Raw genomic sequence first — 12,736 nt, forward strand, 5'->3', positions numbered from 1 at the left:
CTGTGCACCTGATGATCTCACCACAGCATGTCATCACTGCCGTGGACATTGATTGGCCTCCCAATCAGATGTAATGTCAAAACCATCCAAGGCACCTCCAATCCTGTCAGTGTCCCTTTGAATGACTCTTAACTTCTCCAATACATCGATGCTGACATGAAGATGGGAATTTTAACCTGTAAGGGAGGGGTGGGTGTCGGTGCATGTGGGGTTGGGGGGAGTTAAAGCAGCTAAAAATCTCGGTGTGTCAGTGACCCGAAACGAACCCGCCAACTTCAACATTTAATCGATGCTCATTTGAAGGTGTGTAGGAAACTCCCACGGGAGAGTCAGGCACTGATCAAAATGTGTTAAAAAACAATTGACTAAAGGTTTAACGCTGCATTCTGTCTTTAACAGACAGAACATGGGTTTCCCGAGCTGTGTGAAACTCACCAGGGTCAACAAGGTGAGAGTACAGTGGGGATTGACGGAGCTGTAAAATTGACAGGCTGGAAAGCCTTTAAATACTGATCCAGGACAGCTGCTCCTTTACCAAAGTGAAAGGATTTTGCTCACAGCTGGTGATCTGAGAGTGTGTTTTCACTGCTTTACAGGTGATTTCCAACACTTTGCAGGTCATTTCAGCAACCTTCAACTTTTTGCCTTTGATCTGCACTTCCCAGCTGCCAGTCCACACAGCAGCAGGGGAGCAGATTACACAGCTCTACCGTGGACCTCTGATCAGGAACAAGAGAAGCAGCAGCAGTACCAGCAGCAGGAACAACACCAGCAGCAGGGAGAACACCAGCAGCAGCACCAGCAGCAGGAACAACACCAGCAGCAGGAACAATACCAGCAGCAGGTATAACAGCAGCAGCAGGAACAGGAACACCACCAGCAGCAGGGAGAACACCAGCAGCAGGGAGAACACCAGCAGCAGGAATAACACCGGCAGCAGGAACAACACCAGCAGCACCACCAGCAGCAGGAACAGGAACAACACCAGCAGCAGCAACAACAGCAGTAGCAGGAACAACACCAGCAGCAGGAACAGGAACACCAGCAGCAAGAACAACACCAGCAGGAACAGGAACAACACCAGCAGGAGCTGCACTTTCCTTCTCTCTCAGCCACCTGCTGCTCAACAGGACAGTGGAGATGGACACAAAGCTCCAGCTCTCAGGAGGCAATTCCCGTTAACACAGGGTTTACCAGCAGAGAGTCTGCTTTCTGGACATGACTGAGCAACAGGGCCTCAGGAGGCTCAGACTTTCTCGAAAGGTGCAGCTGAAATCAGCAGCCTCCTGGAACAAGACTCCTTCCCAGTGGACCAGGTGGGTTTGCATCAAGGTCACCACAGCCCTGAATTTCTTCACCTCCAGCTCCTTCTAGGGGCCTGCTGGTGATATCTGCAGGATTTCACAATCTGCTGCCCACAAATGTATCTCCCAGTTGACGAATGGCATATTTGCCAGGGCCGGCACATCTGTCTACTTTGTTACAGATGAGGCCAGTCAGAACGAGAGGGCACTCTAATTTGTTGCAATTGCTGGATTCCCAGAGGTTCAGGGAATCATAGATTGCCCCCATCTGGAAAGCAAGGTGTTCTCAGATAAACTGGAAGTGTTCATCAATTGAAAGGGATTCCACTCCATTAATCTGCAGCTTGTATGTATCCACCAGAAGATATTCGTGCATATCTGCGCAAGATATCCAGGAAGCTGTCATAATATCTTCATTCTGCACTAATGACATGTACCTCAGATCTTCAAAGCTCCAAACTGACCCAGCAGATGGCTCCTTGGAGAGAAGGGATACCCTCCCAGGATGTGGCTGATGACACCTGTGAGGAGCCCAACCACTAACACCAAGGAACGATACAACAGAAGCCAGAGGAACACAAGAATTGACATTGAGCAAGCCATTGGGCTGCTGAAGATGTGATTCCGGTGCCTCAATAGATCTCGGGCCACTCTTCAGTACGCACCAGTAAGGGTTTCCAGAATGATAGCTGTCTGCTGTGACGTCCGCAGGATAACGCAGCAGAGAGGATTGGAGCAATAAGGGGGTGAAGGTGATGACTGTGCTGAAACTTCAGAGTAGGAGGAGCAACAGGAGGAAGACAACCCACATGTACCCTGAGGCTGTGCATCCATGTGACACACCAATGATGACCTCACTGTCCCCTATTACAAAGCATCAATCAGTAATCTTTCCAATTCACTGACACCCATTGCTCATCTTCTACTCATGTTATAATATTAACCTCAAGGCTGATGTCCACTGGACAGATGAGAGACCACAATGGAGATGACTGGACAACGGAGACTTGAAATAAAGTTTATGGTGCTTAACAATTACCATAAAGTGGACACGTAAACACCCAAGTCATTTTCCTTGTACAACTACAAACTGTGTATCTTCCTTTTTCTACTACTACATGCTTCTACCCCTGTAGCTTCAGCAGAGCTGGAGGCAGTCTGCTCGTTCCCCTGCTCTGACTGCTCAGATGCTGGTGATGGACATCCTCTGGGTTTTAGAGCCTGTGAGGGCCCTGCCAAACACTGCCCCACCTGCACCTGTGCAGGGGCAGACTCAGTCATCAGGACAGGAGGCAGCATGTGGGGCTCTGACTGAGGGACGGGGTGTAAGGTGGGAGGAGTGGCAGCTTTGATCAGAGTCCCCACTTCCCTGTGCTCTTTCTCCATCTTCCCTCTCATCATCCACACAAACTTCCCTGCTAGACAGGAGCTAGAGAGCTCTTCGCTGCCCTACAGTGGGCTGCTGAATGGCCAAGGTGAGGCTTTCCTCCATCCTATTTAAATTGACAGACTGAGTGTGCAGGCCATTGGTGAGGACCAGCGTGCACTCGGTTACCTGCTGTGTCTGATGCTCCATGCAGGTGGCCACTCTTTCCACGGAGGTGGACATCAGTGTAAAGGCCTGATACATCATGGCAATCAAGGGGAGACAGATTTCTCCAATCTCTCTCCAATCTGTGCAGTGTCTCTGGAAATGCTAACAGAATCTCACACATTTCCTGTTGCTGCTCCACAATTCCCTTTTCCTGGATAACTCCCAAGGTTCAGCATCTGTGTCCAGCTGAGCAGAGCTTGGAGTGTTCTACACCCTCTGATGGTGACTCTCCACTGCTGTCTCTGTCTCCAGCACCTTCTTCTGCTCACATGTGATGTGTGACTCACCATGTGACAATGTAGCTGCCTGCCCTGGAGGCCCCACCGAGGTGTGTGTATCTGAGCTGATAGAGGGCACGCATCAGTCGTGTGACGGTGCTTCCTCAGAGTGTGAACAAAGAACAAAGAAAATTACAGCACAGGAACAGGCCCTTCGGCCCTCCAAGCCTGCGCCGATCCAGATCCTCTATCTAAACATGTCGCCTATTTTCTAAGGGTCTGTATCTCTTTGCTTCCTGCCCATTCATGTATCTAGATACATCTTTAAAGACGCTATCGTGCCCGCGTCTACCACCTCCGCTGGCAACGCGTTCCAGGCACCCACCACCCTCTGCGTAAAGAACTTTCCACGCATATCCCCCCTAAACTTTTCCCCTCTCACTTTGAACTCGTGACCCCTAGCAATTGAATCCCCCACTCTGGGAAAAAGCTTCTTGCTATCCACCCTGTCTATACCTCTCATGATTTTGTACACCTCAATCAGGTCCCCCCTCAACCTCCGTCTTTCTAATGAAAATAATCCTAATCTGCTCAACCTCTCTTCATAGCTAGCGCCCTCCATACCAGGCAACATCCTGGTGAACCTCCTCTGCACCCTCTCCAAAACATCTACATCCTTTTGGTAATGTGGCGACCAGAACTGCACGCAGTATTCCAAACGTGGCCGAACCAAAGTCTTATACAACTGTAACATGACCTGCCAACCCTTGTACTCAAGACCCCGTCCGATGAAGGAAAGCATGCCGTATGCCTTCTTGACCACTCTATTGACCTGCGTTGCCACCTTCAGGGAACAATGGACCTGAACACCCAAATCTCTCTGTACATCAATTTTCCCCAGGACTTTTCCATTTACTGTATAATTCACTCTTGAATTGGATCTTCCAAAATGCATCACCTCGCATTTGCCCTGATTGAACTCCATCTGCCATTTCTCTGCCCAACTCTCCAATCTATTTATTTTCTGCTATATTCTCTGACAGTCCCCTTCACTATCTGCTACTCCACCAATCTTAGTGTCGTCTGCAAACTTGCTAATCAGACCATCTATACTTTCCTGCAAATCATTGATGTATATCACAAACAACAGTGGTCCCAGCACGGATCCCTGTGGAACACCACTGGTCACACGTCTCCATTTTGAGAAACTCCCTTCCACTGCTACTCTCTGTCTCCTGTTGCCCAGCCAGTTCTTTATCCATCTAGCTAGTACACCCTGGATCCCATGCGACTTCACTTTCTCCATCAGCCTGCCATGGGGAACCTTATCAAATGCCTTACTGAAGTCCATGTATATGACATCTACAGCCCTTCCCTCATCAATCAACTTTGTCACTTCCTCAAAGAATTCTATTAAGTTGGTAAGACATGACCTTCCCTGCACAAAACCATGTTGCCTATCGCTGATAAGCCCATTTTCTTCCAAATGGGAATAGATCCTATCCCTCAGTATCTTCTCAAGCAGCTTCCCTACCACTGACGTCAGGCTCACCGGTCTATAATTACCTGGATTTTCCCTGCTACCCTTCTTAAACAAGGGGACAACATTAGCAATTCTCCAGTCCTCCGGGACCTCACCCGTGTTTAAGGATGCTGCAAAGATATCTGTTAAGGCCCCAGCTATTTCCTCTCTCGCTTCCCTCAGTAACCTGGGATAGATCCCATCCGGACCTGGGGACTTGTCCACCTTAATGCCTTTTAGAATACCCAACACTTCCTCCCTCCTTATGCTGACTTGACCTAGAGTAATCAAACATCTGTCCCTAACCTCAACATCCGTCATGTCCCTTTCCTCGGTGAATACCGATGCAAAGTACTCATTTAGAATCTCACCCATTTTCTCTGACTCCACGCATAACTTTCCTCCTTTGTCCTTGAGTGGGCCAATCCTTTCTCTAGTTACCCTCTTGCTCCTTATATATGAATAAAAGGCTTTGGGATTTTCCTTAACCCTGTTTGCTAAAGATATTTCATGACCCCTTTTAGCCCTCTTAATTCTTCATTTCAGATTGGTCCTACATTCCCGATATTCTTTCAAAGCTTCGTCTTTCTTCAGCCGCCTAGTCCTTATGTATGCTTCCTTTTTCCTCTTAGCTAATCTCACAATTTCACCTGTCATCCATGGTTCCCTAATCTTGCCATTTCTCTCCCTCATTTTCACAGGAACATGTCTCTCCTGCACGCTAATCAACCTCTCTTTAAAAGCCTCCCACATATCAAATGTGGATTTACCTTCAAACAGCTGCTCCCAATCTACATTCCCCAGCTCCTGCCGAATTTTGGTATAGTTGGCCTTCCCCCAATTTAGCACTCTTCCTTTGGGACCACTCTCGTCTTTGTCCATGAGTATTCTAAAACTTACGGAATTGTGATCACTATTCCCAAAGTCGTCCCCTACTGAAACTTCAACCACCTGGCCGGGCTCATTTCCCCAACACCAGGTCCAGTATGGCCCCTTCCCGAGTTGGACTATTTACATACTGCTCTAGAAAACCCTCCTGGATGCTCCTTACAAATTCTGCTCCATCTGGACCTCTAACACTAAGTGAATCCCAGTCAATGTTGGGAAAATTAAAATCTCCTATCACCACCACCCTGTTGCTCCTACATCTTTCCATAATCTGTTTACATATTTGTACCTCTATCTCACGCTCGCTGTTGGGAGGCCTGTAGTACAGCCCCAACATTGTTACCGCACCCTTCCTATTTCTGAGTTCTGCCCATATTGCCTCACTGCTCGAGTCCTCCATAGTGCCCTCCTTCAGCACAGCTGCGATATCCTCTTTGACCAGTACTGCAACTCCTCCACCCCTTTTACCTCCCTCTCTATCCCGCCGGAAGCATCGATATCCTGGGATATTTAGTTGCCAATCATGCCCTTCCCTTAACCAAGTCTCAGTAATAGCAATAACATCATACTCCCAGGTACTAATCCAGGCCCTAAGTTCATCTGCCTTACCTACTACACTTCTTGCATTAAAACAAATGCACCTCAGACCACCAGTCCCTTTGCGTTCATCATCTGCTCCCTGTCTACTCTTTTCCTTAGTCACGCTGACTTCATTATCTGGTTCCTTACAGGCTTTAGTTACTACCTCTTTACTGTCCACTGACCTCCTCATTTGGTTCCCATCCCCCTGCCACATTAGTTTAAACCCTCCCCAACAGCGTTAGCAAAAGCACCCCCAAGGACATTGGTTCCAGTCCGGCCCAGGTGTAGACCGTCCAATTTGTAATAGTCCCACCTCCCCCAGAACCGGTCCCAATGTCCCAAAAATCTGAACCCCTCCCTCATGCACCATCTCTCAAGCCACGCATTCATCCTGACTATTCTTTCATTTCTACTCTGACGATCACGTGGCACTGGTAGCAATCCTGAGATTACTACCTCTGAGGTCCTACTTTGTAACTTGGCTCCTAACTCCCTAAATTCTGCTTGTAGGACTTCATCCCGTTTTTTACCTATATCATTGGTGCCGATGTGCACAATGACAACTGGCTGTTCACCCTCCCCTTTCAGAATGTTCTGCAGCCGATCTGAGACATCCCTGACCCGTGCACCTGGGAGGCAACATACCATTCGGGAGTCTCGTTTTCGACCACAGAACCGCCTATCTACTCCCCTTACAATGGAATCCCCTATGACTATAGCCCTTCCACTCTTTTTCCCGCCCTTCTGAACAGCAGAGCCAGCCACGGTGCCATGAACCTGGCGACTGCTGCCTTCTCCTGGTGAGCCATCTCCCTCAACAGTATCCAAAACGGTATACCTGTTTTGGAGGGAGATGACCGCATGGGACACCTGCGCTGCCTTCCTGCTCTTTCTCTGCCTTTTGGTCACCCATTCCCTTTCTCCCTCAGCAATCCTAATCTGCGGTGTGACCAATTCACTAAACGTGCTATCCACGACCTCCTCAGCATCGCGGATGCTCCAAAGTGAGTCCATCCGCAGCTCCAGAGCCGTCATGCGGTCTAACAAGAGCTGCAGCTGGACACACTTCCAGCACGTGAAGGAGTCAGGGACATCAGCCGTGTCCCTGAGCTCCCACATTGAGCAAGAGGAGCATAACACGGGTCTGAGATCTCCTGCCATTTTCAATCTTAAGCTTAAGTTAGTCTTAACTTAGATAAACGAGAAAGGAACGAAAAATTTTCACCAATCACAGGAAAAAAAAATAAATAGAAAAAGCCTTACCTTATCTGCACACCACCAAGTCCTTTTTTTTTGGTTAGAGGAGGAGGGTGGGTGGGAGACACTACAGGTGTAGTGTCTCGGGTTCAGCCGCTGCCCAAATATATAAGACTCACTTACCCAGCTGCCACCTCTCTCTCCCTGTCGCCGCTGCAAAAAAAAGCTCTTCTGAGGACTCATCAGCCTCCTCACACACCAGCTCCTGTGTCACACTTGAAGGACCTTTGGGAGATGAACAACATGAATTTGAACTGACAAGTGGAAAGGGTTCAAAGAAATCATTGTGCTCATGATCATATTTCAATTACAGGTGTCAGGACACCAACATGAGTGATTGTTCTGTGTGATATCTCTTACCAGATATCTAGGAGAACACCATCTCTATATCTCCAGTGGTCTGAGGAGTGTTTATTTTATTTAGAGATACAGCACTAAAACAGGCCCTTCGGCTCACCGTGTCTGTGCCGACCATCAACTACCCATTTATACTAATCCTACATTAATCCCATTACTCTCCACCTTCCCTCAATTCCCCTACCTATACTAGGGGCAATTTATAATGGCCAATTTACCTAGCCAAGTCTTTGGCTGTGGGAGGAAACCGGAGCACCCAGCGAAAACCCAAGTGATCACAGGGAGAACTTGCAAACTCTACACAGGCAGTACCCAGAATCGAACCCGGGTCGCTGGAGCTGTGAGGCTGCAGTGCTAACCACTCCACTACTGTGCCACCCATGTCAAAGTAGGGGGTTTTGCACCTAAAGGTGACATTCCACTCACCTTTCCTGCCCTGATGAGGTCCTTGAATCTCTTTTGGCCCTGTATCCAGGATGGTGGGACCACACTCCTGCTGCTCACCTCCTCTGTGACTTCCAACCATACCTGTTTGTTCACAGATGCTGGCCTCTTCCTCCTATCCGCTGGGAATAACACATCTTTACCTTCCGGGAGCGAAGCAGAGAGGAGTGGACCTGCATGAGAGCAGTCCAGGTGGACCGGAGTTTGAAAAAAATATCAGCACTGACATCACAAGAAAGCTGCAAAGTGAATGGTTGGTGAGTAACAGCTGATACTGCCTGTAAATAGCTTTAACAAAAATCAAGTATTTTACCTCCCTGGTGCTTGGGTCAAGGATGTCTCGGAGCGGCTGCAGAACATTCTGAAGGGTAAGGGTGAACAGCCAGTGGTCGTGGTACCTGTCAGTACCAACGACATGGGTAGAAAAAGGGATGAGGTCCTGCAAGATGAATTTAAGGAGTTAGGAACTAAATTAAAAAGCAGGACCTCAAAGGTAGTATTCTCAGGATTACTTCCTGTGCCACGTGTTAGTGAGTATAGGAACAGGAAATTAGACCAGGTGAATGCATGACTGGAGAAATGGTGCAGGAGGGAGGGATTTAGATTTCTGGGACATCGGGACCAGTTCTGGGAAGGTGGGACCTGTACAAGCAGAATGGGTTACACCCAGGCAGGACCGGAACCTATGTCCTCGCAGGGGCGTTTGCTAGTGCTGTTGGGGAGGATTTGAACTAGAATGGCAGGGGGATGGGAACCTGAGTGGGGAGGCTGAGGAGGAAGAAACAAGGATAGAAACAAAAGACAGGAAACAAAAAGGCAAAAGTGGAAGGCATGGAAATCAAGGGCAAGAAACAAATAGAGCCATAGTGCGAAATAATGCTAAGATGACTAAGAATGTTAAAAAAACAAGCCTAAAGGTATTGTGTCTCAATGCGCAGAGTATTCACAATAAGGTAGATGAATTAACCGCGCAAATAGATGGAAATGGATACGATCCAGTTGTGATTACGGAGACATAACTGCAGGGTGACCAAGGATGGGAACATAATATCCAAGGATATTCAATATTTAGGAAGGACAGGCAAAAAGGGAAAGGAGGTGGAGTAGCATTTTTAGTAAAAGAGGAAATCAATACAATAGTGAGGAAGGATATTAGCTCAGAGAATCCTGATGTGGAATCTGTATGGGTGGAGCTTCAAAACACCAAGGGGCAGAAAACGTTGGTGGGGTTTGTATATAGATCCCCAAACAGCAGTGAAGTAGAGGATGGCATTAAACAGGAAATTAGAGATTCATGCAATAATGGTGCAACTGTAATTTCTTACTTTCTTTTGGGCCTCCTTATCTCGAGAGACAATGGATACGCGCCTGGAGGTGGTCAGTGGTTTGTGAAGCAGCGCCTGGAGTGGCTATAAAGGCCAATTCTGGAGTGACAGGCTCTTCCACAGGTGCTGCAGAGAAATTTGTTTGTCGGGGCTGTTGCACAGTTGGCTCTCCCCTTGCGCCTCTGTCTTTTTTCCTGCCAACTACTAAGTCTCTTCGACTCGCCACAATTTAGCCCTGTCTTTATGGCTGCCCGCCAGCTCTGGCGAATGCTGGCAACTGACTCCCACGACTTGTGATCAATGTCACACGATTTCATGTCGCGTTTGCAGACGTCTTTATAGCGGATACATGGACGGCCGGTGGGTCTGATACCAGTGGCAAGCTCGCTGTACAATGTGTCTTTGGGGATCCTGCCATCTTCCATGCGGCTCACATGGCCAAGCCATCTCAAGCGCCGCTGACTCAGTAGTGTGTATAAGCTGGGGGTGTTGGCCGCTTCAAGGACTTCTGTGTTGGAGATATAGTCCTGCCACCTGATGCCAAGTATTCTCCGAAGGCAGCGAAGATGGAATGAATTGAGACGTCGCTCTTGGCTGGCATACGTTGTCCAGGCCTCGCTGCCGTAGAGCAAGGTACTGAGGACACAGGCCTGATACACTCGGACTTTTGTGTTCCGTGTCAGTGCGCCATTTTCCCACACTCTCTTGGCCAGTCTGGACATAGCAGTGGAAGCCTTACCCATGCGCTTGTTGATTTCTGCATCTAGAGACAGGTTACTGGTGATAGTTGAGCCGAGGTAGGTGAACTCTTGAACCACTTCCAGAACTGTAATTATAGGTGACTTTTATCTACATGTAGGTTGGACAAACTAAATTAGCAATAATACTGTAGAGGAGGAATTCCTGGAGTGCGTACATGATGGTTTTTGGACCAATACGTTGAGGAACCAACTAGAGAACAGACCATCCTAGACTGGGTATTCTGTAATGAGAAAGAATTGGTTAACAATCCTGTTGTGCAGGGTCCCTTGAGGAAGAGCGACCATAACCTGATAGAATTCTTCATTAAGCTGGAGAGTGAGAGAGTTGATTCTGAGACGAGGGTCCTGAATCTAAATAAAGGAAACTATGAAGGTGTGAGGCGCGAGTTGACAATGATAGATTGGGGAACGTTACTTAAAGTGTTGACAGCGGCTAGGCAATGGCTAGCATTTAAAGAGTGCATGGATGAATTACAACAATTATTCATTCCTGTCTGGCACAAAAATAAAACAGGAAGGGTGGCTCAACCGTGGCTAACAAAAGAAATTAGGGATGGTATGAGATCCAAGGAGGAGAAATATAAAATGGCCAGAACAAGCAGCACACCTGAGGATTGGGAGCAGTTTAGAATTCAGCAAAGGAGGACAAAGGGATTGATTAAGAAGGGGAAAATAGAGTATGAGAGTAAGCTTGCAGAGAACATAAAAACTGACTGTAAAAGCTTCAATAGAGATGTGAAGAGAAAAGGATTAGTGAAGACAAATGTGGGTCCCTTACAGTCAGAAACGGGGGAATTTATAATTGGGAACAAAGAAATGGCAGACCAATTAAATACATACTTCGGTTCTGTCTTCACAAAGGAGGACACAAGTTACCTCCCAGAAATGTTGGGGAACATAGGGTCTAGTGAGAAGGAGGAACTGTATGAAATCAGTATTAGTAGGGAAATGGTGTCAGGGAAATTGATGGGATTGACGGTCTGATAATCCCAGAGTACTTAAGGAAGTGGCCCTCGAAATAGTAGATGCATTGCTGGTCATTTTTCAAAATTCTATAGACTCTGGAACAGTTCCAACGGATTGGAGGGTAGCTAATGTAACCTCACTATTTAAAAAAGGAGATAGACAGAAAACAGCGAATGATAGACCGGTTAGCCTGACATCAGCAGTGGGGAAAATGCTAGAGTCCATTATAAAAGATGTAATAGCAGAGCACTTGGAAAACAATGACAGGATCGGACTGAGTCAACATGGATTTACGAAAGGGAAATCATGCTTGACAAATCTACTGGAATTTTTTGAGGATGTAACGAGTAGAATCGATAAGGGAGAACCAGTGGATGTGGTGTATTTGGACTTTCAGAAGGCTTTCGATAAGGTCCCACATAAGTGATTAGAATGCAAAATTAAAGCACATGTGATTGGGGGTAAGGTACTTACATGGATAGAGAACTGGTTGGCAGACAGGAAACAAAGAGTAGGAATAAACGGGCCTTTTTACGAGTGGCAGGCAGTAACTAATGGTGTACCGGAGGGTGCTAGGACCCCAGCTATTCACAAATTATATTAATGATATAGATGAGGGAATTAAATGTAATATATCCAAGTTTGCAGATGACACAAAGCTGGGTGGGAGTGTGAGCTGTGAGGAAGATGCAGAGAAGTTCCAGTGTGATTTGGACAAGTTGAGTGAGTGGGCAAATACATGGCAGATGCAGTATAATGTGGATAAATGTGAGGTTATCCACTTTGGTAGCAAAAACAGAAAGGCAGATTATTAGAGTTAACGTTTCGGGTCAGTGACCCTTCTTCGGAAGGAAGAGTTCCGAAGAAGGGTCACTGACCCGAAAAGTTAACTCTGCTTCTCTTTCCACAGATGCTGCCAGACCTGCTGAGTGACTCCAGCATTTCTTGTTTTTGTTTCAGATTTCCAGCATCCGCAGTATTTTGCTTTTATTTTATTAAGGCAGATTATTATCTGAGTGGGGATAGATTGGGAGAGGGAGAGGCAAAGTGAGACCTGGGTGTCCTTGTGCACCAGTCGCTGAAAGTAAGCATGCAGGTGCAGCAGGCAGTTAAGAAGGCAAATGGTATGTTGGCCTTTTAGCGAGAGATTTGAGTACAGGAGCAAGGATGTATTGCTGCAATTATACCAGGCATTGGTGAGACCACATCTGGAGTATTGTGTGCAGTTTTGGTCTTCTTATCTGAGGAAAGATGTTCTTGCTATGGAGGGAGGGCAGCGAAGGTTTACCAGACTGATTCCTGAGATGGCAGGACTGACGTATGAAGAGAGATTGGGTCGATTAGGCTTGTATTCGCTAGAGTTTAGAAGAATGAGAGGGGATCTCATAGAACCCTACAAAATTCTAACAGGACTTGACAGACTAGATGCAGGAAGGATGTTCCCGATGGCGGGGGAGTCCAGGACCAGGGGTCACAGTCTAAAGATAAGGGGTAAGCCATTTAGGACTGAGATGAGGA

This window comes from Heterodontus francisci, chromosome 10 (assembly GCF_036365525.1).
Source record: "Heterodontus francisci isolate sHetFra1 chromosome 10, sHetFra1.hap1, whole genome shotgun sequence".
NCBI classification, from domain to species: domain Eukaryota; kingdom Metazoa; phylum Chordata; class Chondrichthyes; order Heterodontiformes; family Heterodontidae; genus Heterodontus; species Heterodontus francisci.